The sequence below is a fragment of the Prinia subflava genome, chromosome 16 (genome assembly GCF_021018805.1).
Source record: "Prinia subflava isolate CZ2003 ecotype Zambia chromosome 16, Cam_Psub_1.2, whole genome shotgun sequence".
NCBI classification, from domain to species: Eukaryota; Metazoa; Chordata; class Aves; order Passeriformes; family Cisticolidae; genus Prinia; species Prinia subflava.
In genome coordinates, this window is record NC_086262.1 from 10,990,402 (window position 1) to 11,003,195 (window position 12,794).

General features: G+C 43.4%; 1 protein-coding gene across 3 annotated transcripts in view; it reads left to right on the top strand.

Annotated features, from left to right (window-relative positions):
* The first annotated feature begins 435 nt into the window (after nt 1-435).
* CNOT6 (CCR4-NOT transcription complex subunit 6) overlaps nt 436-12,794 on the top strand; it is a 33,031-nt gene continuing 20,672 nt past the window's right edge. Inside the window, exon 1 of one of the 3 annotated variants that reach the window (XM_063413195.1) lies at nt 436-622. The gene's annotated coding sequence lies outside the window, so the exon portion shown is untranslated. Of the gene's footprint in view, nt 623-2,749; nt 2,889-12,794 lie in introns of those variants that run through there. The other 2 variants (XM_063413193.1, XM_063413194.1) reach the window with 2 other exon arrangements.

Genomic DNA, 12,794 nt, shown 5'->3' on the forward strand with positions numbered 1-12,794 from the left:
AGGCGTCCGGCCTATCACCTGCACCGTATCTGAGCTCATCCACTTCAAGGCTGAGCTCCCCACTCGGGCTTTTGCAGGAGAATTTAAAACTTCTTTACCAAACAAGTGACTATTCATTCCCACTCGCCTTCCTGGGGCTCCTGCTAGGGACCTCTTCCTTGCCACACACCATTTGCACGCGTTCCGAGCCTTTCTCCGCAGCCCCCGGTCACTTTCACCCACTTTTCCCCCGCCGCGCTCCCGCGGCCGTGGCCCCGAACGCGCTCCAAACTCCTCCCTCCGCATCCCCCCGGCCCCCCCGGCCCTGCCGCCCCCGGCCCCGGCCTCCGTCCGCGGCCGCGGAGCGTGCGCGCAGTGCGGGCGGCCTGGGCAGGTGGGGCGGAGAGCGGAGCGGAGAGGAGGAGGAGGAGGAGAGGAAGAAGGAGGAGGAGGCGGAGGAGGGGGGCCGGCCCGCCCGCAGCCGCCGCCGCCGCCAGCGCCGCCATGATGCTTGTTTGCTTTCAATGAGTGTGAGGAGGAGGCGGGGGGGAGCCGCTCTCCCGTCCGGCCCGCGGCAGGAAACAAAGAGCCAGGCAGGCGGCGGAGCGAGGGCGGCGGGGGGACGGGGATGCTGCAGCCACAGGTAGGGGCGGCCCCGGCGCCCGGCCCGGAGCGGGGGGCTCTGCCCGGGGGGTGGGGGGGGCAGCGCTGCGGGGGGAGCGCGCTGAGGGGGCGAACCGGCGGTGGCACGGCGAGGGGGGACCCCGGGCTCGGCGGGGAGAAGCCCCCGCGCCGCGTCGTTCGGGGGTGCCAGGGGGGGCCGAGACCCCTCTGCGGGCGGGGGGTCTCCGGGGGGGTGTGCTGGGCCTGGGCAGTCCTGCTGCGGGGACGCCCGGAGGAGGCTCCGCGCCCGGGGAGGCGGCGGGGGACGGCGGCTTTCGAAGCGGGGGCGGCGGGGAGGGGGCCCCGCAGCCCCGGGCCGAGCCCCGCGAGCGCCCACCGGCGAGCGGGAGGCAGGGAAGGAGGCTGGGAGGGAGCTGGGCCGGGCGGCGCCGCGCAGGAGCCCGGCTCTGTTTGCATCGGCGAGGCAATTAAGAGAAATTAGTATAATGGCATCTGAAAGCCTGAAGTTGTTTTTTGTTGTTGTTGTTGTTATAATTGGTGCTGGTAGGTTTTGTTGGTTTTGTTGTTTTTTTGGGTTTTGTTGTTTTTTGTTTTTTATTTTTTTGTTTTTTTTTCCTCACCGTGCAATTGAGTTTAAAATAATTAAACAAAAGGCCGAGGGAAATGACATCAATCGGGGGAACTGCCCGTCCACCCTCCGCGCACGGCACCCCGCGCCGCTGCCTCCCCGGAGGCCGATGCGCCTGGCTGGGCGCGCACCGAGGGGCGGCAGCGCTGCCTGTCAGCGGAGCGTTCGCCTGCTCCGGAAGGAGCCGCGGCAGCCGCCCGCCCTCCCGGCCCTCCCCGCCCCGCCGGCAGCGGGAGCCGCGGCCGCGCTGGCGCCGGGGCCGGAGCGCCGCTCGCTCGTTCCGGCGGAGGGAGCGGTGGGGCGGGCGGGGACCCTGAGTGACAGCGGCGCCGGCCAATGCGAGGCCTCTATGGTGTGAATGACAGCTACGCCGGCCAATGGGAAGGCGCGGGGGGCGGGCGCGCGAGGCCGCGGGACAGGCGCATGCAGGGATAAACAGAGGGAATTGGGGCGGCGGCGGGGTTGGGATCGCGATCGGGATCGCGATCGCGGCGGTCCGACCGTCGCTCCGTACCCGGGCGGGGTCCGAGCGGGGTCACTGCCTCGGCCGGGCACGGGGAAGGAGCGCCTGGGCTGCCTGCGGAACCGCATCGGGCGGGGGAGCGGGAGATGGGCAGCTCCCGCACCCCCCGGTCCGTCTTGGGGCTCACAGGACGGCCTTTCCTCCGCCAGAATTTTATGGAGAGCAATAAGCCTGGGATCAGACAAGGCTTTAGAAAAGGAGATATCTAATGCACCTGTCTCTGTCTTGATATCTATGGTGAACACGTATTTTATCAGCAAATTTTCCACAATCATTAAAAATTCATATGAAACCTACTAGATTGTAGTCCTGGGTTGGACTCGATGATCTTAGAGGTCTTCTCCAACCTGATTCTGTGCTGCTTTGCTTTGTGTAATATAAGAAGCATATTCAAAACAAGTGCAGTAAGCTAAAGGTTTTGTCGGGGTTTTTTTGTTTTGGTTTTTTTGTTGTTTTGGTTTTTTGTTTGTTTGTTTTTAATACAGCCATCTGTATTTCTACAGACGCATAGAAAATTGTATCACTGAAAATAGAACTTCATGGATGGGTATTTGCTTTGTAACTAGAGTTGCAGATTGCCTGTTTTTTCATTTGATTTCTAGGGCTTATTTTCATAATCTAGATTTCGCCACAGTGGGTAACTAATTCAAAATCCAAGGGATTAAGAAATACCTATGGTATTTGTCTGGCTTAAATACAAAGATGTGCAAGTGTTGGCTGGTAATTGTATTGTATCTCGCATTTTTTTTCATTCTAGAGCAGGTCTCGTAATTGGGAATTTATCAACATTTCCACTGGGGTAATTTTACAGGATTATCCGCCCTCTGTTCTTCCTGCTGGTTCATCTGGACTCTGTGGAGTTTGCTGCTAGCAATGGAGCCTTCTGTGGGGGTTTATTCATGCTATTACTGAAATGGAGCCCGTCACATTTGGATTAACTCTTTGTTCACTTTTCACCTGAACTGCTTGGATCAGCCCATGTTTAAAAAGGATCCTACCATGCATCTCTTTTCTTTTTGCATTCTGAAGTTGAACTCTGAATACAGTCTCATAGTCAAGCTGTTTACTGTGCTTGAATTTTAGAGGAAGAACTGAAATATAAAGATAGATGAAACTGTAATACTGCATGGGCAGGTAAATACGTTTGACATTTTATACACGAAGACTTGAAAACATGTTATGAGGGGTCACAAATTGAGTGAGCATGGTACCTTTTCAGGATAGGGCTGTACTAGATATTAGGAAGACATTCTCATAACCAAGTGCAATGTTTGTGATGGAAACCACTGTCTCTAAAATGGTTCCAAGACTGAGCAAACTAAAAATTCTTTCCCAACATATGAACAAAAGAATCTATATTTGAAAACATGGCTGTGTAAACAAAAATAATTCTGTTCATCTGTTACCTAAAACCTTAAATGTTAATGTTTGTAGTGCACAGTGCCATGCTGTTTGGCTCACCACTGTGCCAGCAGAATTCTTCCATCCACTTGTGCAGTCCCTGTTGCAGAGGCCCCGGTTCTGTTTGCTAACAGACTGTTGAGTTTTAAATTATTATTAACTGCTTTTGTCATGTCCTTTTGGCTGTACATTTGTGTATGTGCAGTCTGACCATTATATCCCAGTCTCAAGCAGCTTCACATTAGGCAAAGATTCTGCACAGTGTTTAGGAATGAGGATGCCTTTCAGTCTTCAGAATTGAAGGGACGTACAAGAATTGGCACTTATTTCTATAGGGGTTTTATTTTCAGGAAATGTATGTTGTATTGAAAGATGACAGTGTGTATGCTGGGCTTTAAAAAGCTACCGGTGACCTTAAACCACCACAAGAATAGTCTCAACAGACTCAACCACCAGATTTTAGTTTTAGTTGCATGAGGCAGAGGTTGACCCATGCCCAGTTGCATACAAAGTATCTGGGGTTTTCAATCCATATATTGAGATTTTACACTATTTCCCATGTCAAAATACTGACATTACTGATTCCAGTCTAAATTTAGCCTTCTCCATGGTGTAATTTTGAAAGCTTTATGCATAAATTGCTCAAACTGAGTCACTGCAGGGTTTAATCTGTTTTGTTCCCTCTAAAGTGTTGGTGCTTCACACTTGGAAGTGTGGTTATTGTACAATACCCTGAAAGATTATTAATGTTGTGTTAAGTGACATCATTTATGTTCTTGCATTGAAATTGGATTATACAAGTCCACTCAAGAAGGGAGTTTTGGCATAAGCTTGGGGACCTGCACTCACAGTTTCTACATGGAGCAATTTCTGCAGCTGACATCTTGAAGGGTTTACAAATGCTTAGGCAGGTCCCAAAGAAAAAGCTGTTTAAATGCTTAACATGTACTTTTAGCTGCTAATTGCACTTCCAAGATGGTGCTTTTTAAAAAAAAAAAAGATTGGCAACACCTCAATTTTTCCTTTTGTAAGACTGCAACATGAATCCTTTCGTTAATGCCTTGGAGGCCTTTTTTCTGGTGTATGAATCAAGGAGGGACTAGGAGCAGTAAATATACACAGTTGTTTATTTTAGAACTGAAATACTTGCTGTTAGGATTCCAATTTATGCTACAATGGAGATCTGCAGGAAGAGATTGATTTGACTTTAGATTTTTTTTTTTAGACTGGGAATGCTGTTAGTTGTTCTGTGGAGGCTGCCAGCTCGACATTGCGAGCACAGCCTGGATATTTGGATGGCTCTCTTGTGCCTCTTAGTTCATGTTCCTGGTATGCAGCCTTTATTCTGCAAGTGAAGGGGCTCCCTACCTGAGGACTTCCCTAAAGCTTTTGTTCCATTTTATGATACCAATATCTCCAAAGCATCCTTTGAGCTTCCCCCTTTCCTTAGCAAGGCAGCAGTTTCAGTTGGAAGGCTGGAGTTTTCCAGAACATGTTGAAGCAATTTGAGTGATGGATCCTTTCATGAGGGTGCAGTATCTTGCCATGGTTAGGAGACCAGGAATATACAATAATGTCATATCCTGCATGTTACAAATAATACACAGCTTTATTGCTTGAGCTATTTTGGAGGGTATTGATGGGTGAGATGTGGATCCTGTACATTGATCTGACTGAAATTCTGTTCCACAAAAGTATCTCTCTGCACAGATCAGTTTGCAAAGTCAGGGATCAGAAAAAAACCTTGCTTTAGAGACAGATCTTTCATGTGATTTTTGCAACAAAAGTCACATTTAGCCAACACCTACAAAGACGGAAGGCTTGAAACTAAACTAAAACACCACCAAGATTGGCTGTGCACCATCTGATGTGTATCACCTGTCAGAGCAAAGAAATGGCAACATAATGGCTGAATGTAAAAAGTGTTGAGAAAATTTTATGCCACACTTTGACCATTAATACTTTTAAATACTGGTTTAAAGACGTTTTAACAGTTCCTCACCCAATAGAGGAGCTTTGTCTGACAAAGCAAAAGTCCTGTGGATTAAGAATAATTTCAGTGCAGCATTAATCGCAATTCATCTGCTGAGTACTTTCAGGAATGAGAGCTTTTAGGAACAAATAATAAGTGTGAAGAATAATTAAAACCAGTAAGGGATCCTGTTTTGATGAGGAACATGATGAAAGATCCACCTCTGGAGATTTGCAATGGCCAGTCATGGCATAGATGCTTTCTGTATAGGAAGCAGTGAACTAGATCACCTCATGGTTTCTTCTGATTTAGTAGGTCAGGACTTCTCTCCTGTGGCAGAATTTGGAAAGCTGCTTCTTCGGTTGCTCATTAAATCCACATCATCCATGTCAGTACAGCTGTTGTCAGAGTAGTGCTCAAAAGCAGCCAGTGACCTGGCTGAGCAGTGATACTTCATTATTAAAAAAGCCCAACCCCCAGAGCCTCTAAACCCCACTTTTTTAGCTGAGTATCATTGTTGGTTTTTAGTATTGTTTCACTAACAAACAGCTGCATCAACACAACTGAGAGAGGTGATGCAGTGGAACATAGGAACAGGAAAGAGGTCTTGAGTTGGCTTTGCTGAACAAGAGCATGGTCGTGGAAAAACATTTTCAGGCTTGTGGGTTAAATTTGAAGTAAAACCAATCTGTGAATAATTTTCTTGCTGTCAGGATGTGGCTAGATGGGTAGAACATCAACTGTGATGAGTTCTGTAACATCCTGACCTTCAGTTAGTTTAGCAACACGAATACTAACAAACATTTAAGTATCTAGAAATTATGTTCTAGGAAGGCAGCGATCTTCAGATTTAGATATTGACATCTCTTGTCAAGCTCTACTTCAGTTCTATAGGAGAAATGTTGAAAATAAGCTCCAAACTTCATTTAAAGTAGCTGAGTTCTCTCTTACTCCTTAGTTCTGTTGTAAGATTAAGAAAAAGTGTTTTGTGTGGTGACTTTTGGTTTTCCCCTGTGAAACAACAGAAATGTGGTAAGCTTTCTGCAGACACATAAAGGAAAATGTGGTAAGGAACATGTTGGTGCATGTACCAGTATTTAGAATAGCTTACTGAGTTGGACCAAGATAAGAAATTTTCCACTGGGTTCCCTAAACAAGAATCAGTGTTCTGTGTATTGTGAAGAATCTAAATAACTAAATTGTCAAATATGATTGGATACAACCAGTGGAGTGGGAGTTGGTATTATATTAGTGTTTTGGAGTGTAAGACTATTCTCAGCTTTCCAGAGACATTTGTAGGTGAAGCTTTTAAGCCTTGGTCTTTCTGCCTACATTTATAAACCTGAAGCTAAATGTTTTACAACACAACTCTTCCTTTTTAAAGCTGGTCTTTTAGGTTCCATCTGACTCAGGATAGAGTATACAATTCTGTAATGCAATGCAATTTATTTAAATTCTTAAAGTAATTAGTGAACCTAGTGATATCTCTTTAATATATCGGCGTTTCAGAATACACTAACAGAATGTGCAAAAAGCTGAGTGGTGTGTAGTACTCATTAAATAGCCAATGTGGTTCCAGGGGTACCAGTTAAGGTCAGCCTTTGCTTTGCAATTTGGTTTTGTGTTAGTGTTTGTTTTGTATACAGCAGCCTTTTACTATAGTCATAATTAGATACAATTTCTGATAATTAAGAACGATTCTAATCATCTGGACCATGTTTGCAGCACTGAGAACATTTGGACATGGTATTTCTAATGATTATATGTTGTGCAGGGTAAGGGGTGGGAATTTGAGGGGTTTTTATCATGAGTCTGATAAAACAGGTCTGTCTAGAAGATGGAGCAGTCAAGGACCTCTGTCCCCAATTGTGCCTTTTGTACTCTAACCATTTTAGACTTCTCTTCTGAACCTAAACTAATTTTTATAGCAACTGAACATAGAAGTGGCAATTGCTTCTTTGCATTGTGTTTTTCACACTGTGCAGGGTTTAGAGGATTACACGTACACCATTAAATTACGGGGCTGCACATTGCTTGTCTGTGGGAAATTGTAATAGGCAGGGGTTGGGTAGAAAAAGTAGAAGTTGGGAAAATGAAATCCTCCCTCTGCCTGCCACTGCCAGCTGGAACCAGCCAGTTTGCGTTTCCATAAACAAGTAGCTATGAAGGACAAAGAAACCTTAATTAAATTTGAAATACCTGCAGGTCAAAATTTAATATGCTCTTCTTAAAAATATGAAATGACTGAGTTTTGAACTTAACAAAATTTAAAGCCTGTTCTAGTCAGTGCTCTCTAGTCTAATGGAGCCTTCCTGATTTGAAGACAGCAAGTAAATCCTTTGACATTTATGGCCCAGTTCATCTGAACCAGGATGCTTTGCTTGAGTTTCAGGAGGGTTATGTTTCATTTTAGGCAGCTTTGGCTAGATTAAGGGGTTTGCTGAACTTTAACAGCTTTATAGATTTTTAAAAGAATATTAAAGCATTTGTCAGCTTCTGAGTTTTCTCTAGGAGAATTTATATATGCAAATTCATATAACTCATCTGATTAGTAATATTCCAGATAACACTGATTAATGGTTATTGACTTAATCGGTATCTTGTATTTATTATTACACATGTTCACATGCATGGTCACATCCCGAAGCATTATCTTAAGTCTGAAAAAGGGGAAGGGTAACTCGTGGGGTTTTTTTTAAATTACAGTTTTAGAAGTCCTCAAAATAGGATGGAGAAGCATTACATCCCTGATGAAGCCATTAAATCTTAATATGCTAACAGCCACTAAAATGTGATCTTAGTGAGTGAAAAAGTGCTTGGAATGAATCAATTGACTTCATGTTGACTCAACAGCTATTTTTATAATTTTAATTTAGATTATTCCAACATTAAGCTATAAATTGGGTTAAAGGGATCTTGACACTTTCCCACATGTTGTAGTTTGAGTCTCTGGGGAGGGGGGAGTGTTTCAGGAGTTGTCCTTGCTGCAGTCCTGCCTGTGCCCGCGGGTGGTACATGCCATCCCTCCCCACACTAGGCAAAAGGAAATTTTAACTTACAGCATATGTTCTGAAAAATTCAGGTGTTGGCCTTTAGCTGATTTCCCAATCGGATTTTTCCTAGCCTTATTTTTTCAATACCAAACACTTACTGTAAAAAAAAAAAAAAAAAATTACTTGAACAGTCTATTTCAAATAAAATGCCAAGAGTATTTGTACTAGTTCACAAATAATAGGTGTTTACACAACAGACTTGATATTTGCCTTGAAGTAGCATACTAGTAAGGAAAAAATAAATATGTGGTTTCTTGCAACACTGGTGTTTTCTTTGTATGTATTTCAATAGAGGTATCTGGTTCATGCCTACAAAGTTAAATGTAAGATTGTATTTCAATAGATAAGCAAGTCCCTAAATTTCTGTTTATTCAGTCTCAGAATATTTGTGATTTTAGTTCTAATGTACTGTAGTATGGATTTCTCAATTCTGAGGCAGATTTAATTATTTCAGATTTTTTTTTCTTTTGGGTGATGGCTCACACCTGCTTTCCTGAACTTTGGTTTATCTGCTTGTGTATTGTAGCAGAACAGATTTTGCCAATATGTTGCACATTACAATACATTGTAGCAAAATACATTTTGTATAAAATACATGTATAAATTTTGTGTAACATAAATATATATTGTATACTATATTGCAACAAAATATGCATTATGTAGCAAGCTATGTTTCATGGCAGAATGCAAGTGCCCTATTATGATGTATCCCTGCTAGTAGTTGGGAAATACAAAACCACAGGCATATATTAAGATTTATTTTTAAAAATATTTCAATTTAGTATGTTTTGAATAAGACATTTATAGAAATAAGATAACATGAAATTTAGAAGGGTTTGTAGGAACAGTATCAGGATACAGAAAAAGTATCCAGTTCTTTAGTTTTATGTTTTAGGTGGATGGGGTGATGCCAAATCATTTTAAATAAAAATTTAGCTGAAATACATTAAATGTACTTCACAGGGCATGTGAGGTTTAGCTGGGATGCATTGGGTATTTGTTTCCTGTCCTCATTGTGGCATCTTGCCCATGAATATTTTTCCATCAGTTTTCAGTATTGACATCACTCTCGAGTTTGTTGCCTAGGCTTGGAACAGGCTGAGGATAAATTCAGTCATTGACTCAACTCACCAAGTCAAGTGTGTAAATTCTGCAGGGACTGACCTTTATCATAAACCCTGTTCAAGCCACTGTGGCTTTTCTGTCAGGAGGTGCCAGATGTTGCACCTTGTCATCCTGGCCAGGGACAGTGTTGTTGCTTATTTGCCTGTATTTCAAGCTGAAATAAGTTCCCATAGGAATTTGTGACTTGCTGAGTAAAGTGCCATCAGTGACAGGACAGGGAAAGCAGCAAGCTTGATTCATGTTAGAAAAGCACTTTTTAAAAGAAGGGGTAGAGAGTCTTTGAGTAGGAGAGGACAAATCTGCAGTTTTAAGGTAAAACTGAAATACAGCACTATGAAATTATCTTAAAGATTTTTTTCTAAAGTACAGTAGTTATCTTTTAGAGGTACTTCTGTTACTTTTGAAGAAGGTCACTGTTTGGAGTTGAAAGCAGAAATTCCTGTTAATTCTAATAAAGCTCAACAGTAGAAATTAACCCTTTCAATACAGGTTAACACATCTGATTAGCCTATACATTGCTAGACCTGCTGCAGCCTTGAGTTATCTAAAAAGCAATGTACTTTGCCTTCAGTTAGGATTTCAGACTTTGTTCAGTGTTACTGTTTAACTGGCTGAGGGTAGCTGGAATCAAGAGTTTGCTTCCTTCTCTGGGAGATTTTGTGTCAGTGTGGCCAGAAGTGCTATTATGGTGGTGTCCTGATTTCAACAGCTGCAAATCCACACACACATTCCTGCTGTAGAGGAATAGTAACACAGGAAGCTAGTCTCCCTCAAATATATATTTTTTTCCTCTTTCCCCTTAGCCAGTTTAATTCTGTTCACCAGCACCTTTGTTATCAGACAAAAGTTGGTGCTGATGCAAGAGTGAAGTGGAAATTCAGGGTCCTGGGGAGGAGGAACTGCAGCAGGACCAGCTTAGTTCTGCTTCATGCATTGTAAAACCACAGTCCAAGTGGTAGAGGGTGTGGAGGATCCTAAATTAACTTTGAATTCAAAACAGACCAGTCAATTTAAGAAACATTTATATTTGTGGGGAAGGTCATTGGAACCCATTTTTAAGTGAAACTTTGGATTGCATGGAAAAGAGCTTCAGGGTTAAAGGCACAAGGTTTCAAAAGAATGATCTGGGGTGAGCTTCCAGTTGAGGGTTTGGAGAGAGAAAGGGAAAAAAAGTCTCTCGTATGTGCTATTGTTTTCTTGTGAAATCTTTGAGCAACTTAATAGATTGCTTTCTATCCTGCTACTTTTCAGCAGTTGAGAAGTAATTTATTTGGCAAGTAATTCATCAGTTGAGAAGTAATTTATTTGCAATGCACCAACAAATGGAAAATATTGTCCAATTGCCTTGTTACTTCTTACTTTATTACATCTAGATTTGCATCATTTATTCACTGGTTTTAATTAAAGTAGCAAAAAGTTTGAGTAATTCTGCACTTGATCAGATGTGGTGTTACTTTATTTTCTCCTCCTGGCTGTCTCCTGACCTGCATTAGTGTTAGTGACAAGTAGAAGCAAGTAAAGGGAAGGAGGGGATGCCAGAAGTCACTGACATGTCAGGAAGTTTCAAAAGCAGAGGTGTGATCTTAATTATTTCTGAAGGTACTCCCAGATTTGTAAATGGGTTTTATAGATAGTTCATAGTAAGTATGGAAAGTTATTTTGGAATAGTTGATTGGATCAGTTTAAATTATGTCTGTACATTGTGTTGTTCTTTCTTGTTCATCATTTTCTACACAGTTTTAGAATTCAAGTTTTCTTTTCCTAATTTAAAGATGATGTTTTAGGGGCACACTTGATATCTACATCCATAGTAATAATTTAAAAGATTGTACTTGGCCTACAGGAGTTGTCCCATATGTTTAGTTTTGAAATTGAGTCAACTGATGGTATTGTAAAAGCATTTCAAGCAATGAAGAATTGCTGTAGTGCTGGAGTGCTTAAAAAAACCCCAAAACTCTAATATCAAAGTATATGCTCACCTACTTATTTTGTTTAAATCTTCCTCCTCACCATCTTCTAATTTCATAAAAATGGCATGGATGACAGGAAAAAAGTCATCATCTTTCCTGCCCTGTCACTCAGAGCACTCATTTCTCCATTCTGAAGACATTATTTATTGGTAGTTTCCATAGTCACCTGGAGCATTAACTACCTCACAGTCCAGCTTCCACTTTGCACATGCCCACAGCCAAGGATGCAATTCCAAACATCTTGTCCAGCAATGAGCTGAGCTCCCTTTGTTCTTCCACAGTGAGCAGTGTATCTGAACCATCCACAGTGAGCAGTGTATCTGAACCATCCACAGTGAGCAGTGTATCTGAAGCATCCACAGTGAGCAGTGTATCTGAACCATCCACAGTGAGCAGTGTATCTGAACCATCCACAGTGAGCAGTGTATCTGAACCATCCACAGTGAGCAGTGTATCTGAACCATCCACAGTGAGCAGTGTATCTGAACCATCCACAGTGAGCAGTGTATCTGAACCAGCGTGGCCTCCAGAATTCCTTTTCTAGGCCACCAGCTCCTCCTGACACGGTGCCCTCCGTGGCGCTGGTGCTGTGGCTGGGAGGTGCTGGTGGTGACCCTGTCACTGTCCAGGAGAGTCTCAGAGCCAGCACTGAGCCTGGCTGGGCATGGCCTGGCTCTGAGACAGTCCTGGCTGTAATCTGGAGCGACAGGCAGCAGTCAGGGCAGGTGCAGCTCAGCCTGGGAACATTTGGCTTTGCCTCCAGTGGTCTGTTCTGAGGGAAGCCAGAGCCAGAGCTCCATCACCCACCTGCTGTAGTAGCCAGATTTGTCAGCTCTCTTCCAGCAGGTTGCCTGTCCTTGGCACAACAACCTTTGAGTTTTTTCCTTCTCTTCCTGATCCCTGCCACCCTTCCCTGAAGGGGCTGTGCTGCCCCTCACCCTGTGCCAGTGCCTGTCTTTCAGCACCCTCTGTACAAACTGCTCTAAGCAGTGTCTGCATTGGAGGCTCCAGCTCTAATTCCTTTGTCAGACCCTGTGCACTCTTGGCCTCACTGGCCTTGCTTGGCTCAGTTTCTTTGGGGTAGGGGCTGTTAATTCTGTGTGGGGACTGAGTGACCCATGGTGAGAGTGGGCAGCCACACTCAGTACAACTCTCAAGCTCTTCTGTTTCTACAGCTATTAAAATGACAATTTTAATAACCTGGTACAAGATAGTAAACAATTTCATTTGCATTCAAACATATTTTAATGTCCTTTTCATTAAATTTATGTGATCTAGAGTGTGTTCTGGGCATCCATCTTTGTTAAAAAGATTTTCTCCTTTACAAACTGTTTTACTGTATGCGATAACAGACTAACATTAATGGTGCTTCCACCATTTCTGTTGGTGCAAGTGGTATACTACAGATGATATAAGCTCTTTGGAAAATTAACATGGTGATTGTTAAGAGCTGCAGTTACCAATGGTTCCAAGGATGTTCAACACTGTTTTATGGGTCTTACTAAAAATTGCTTTAGTC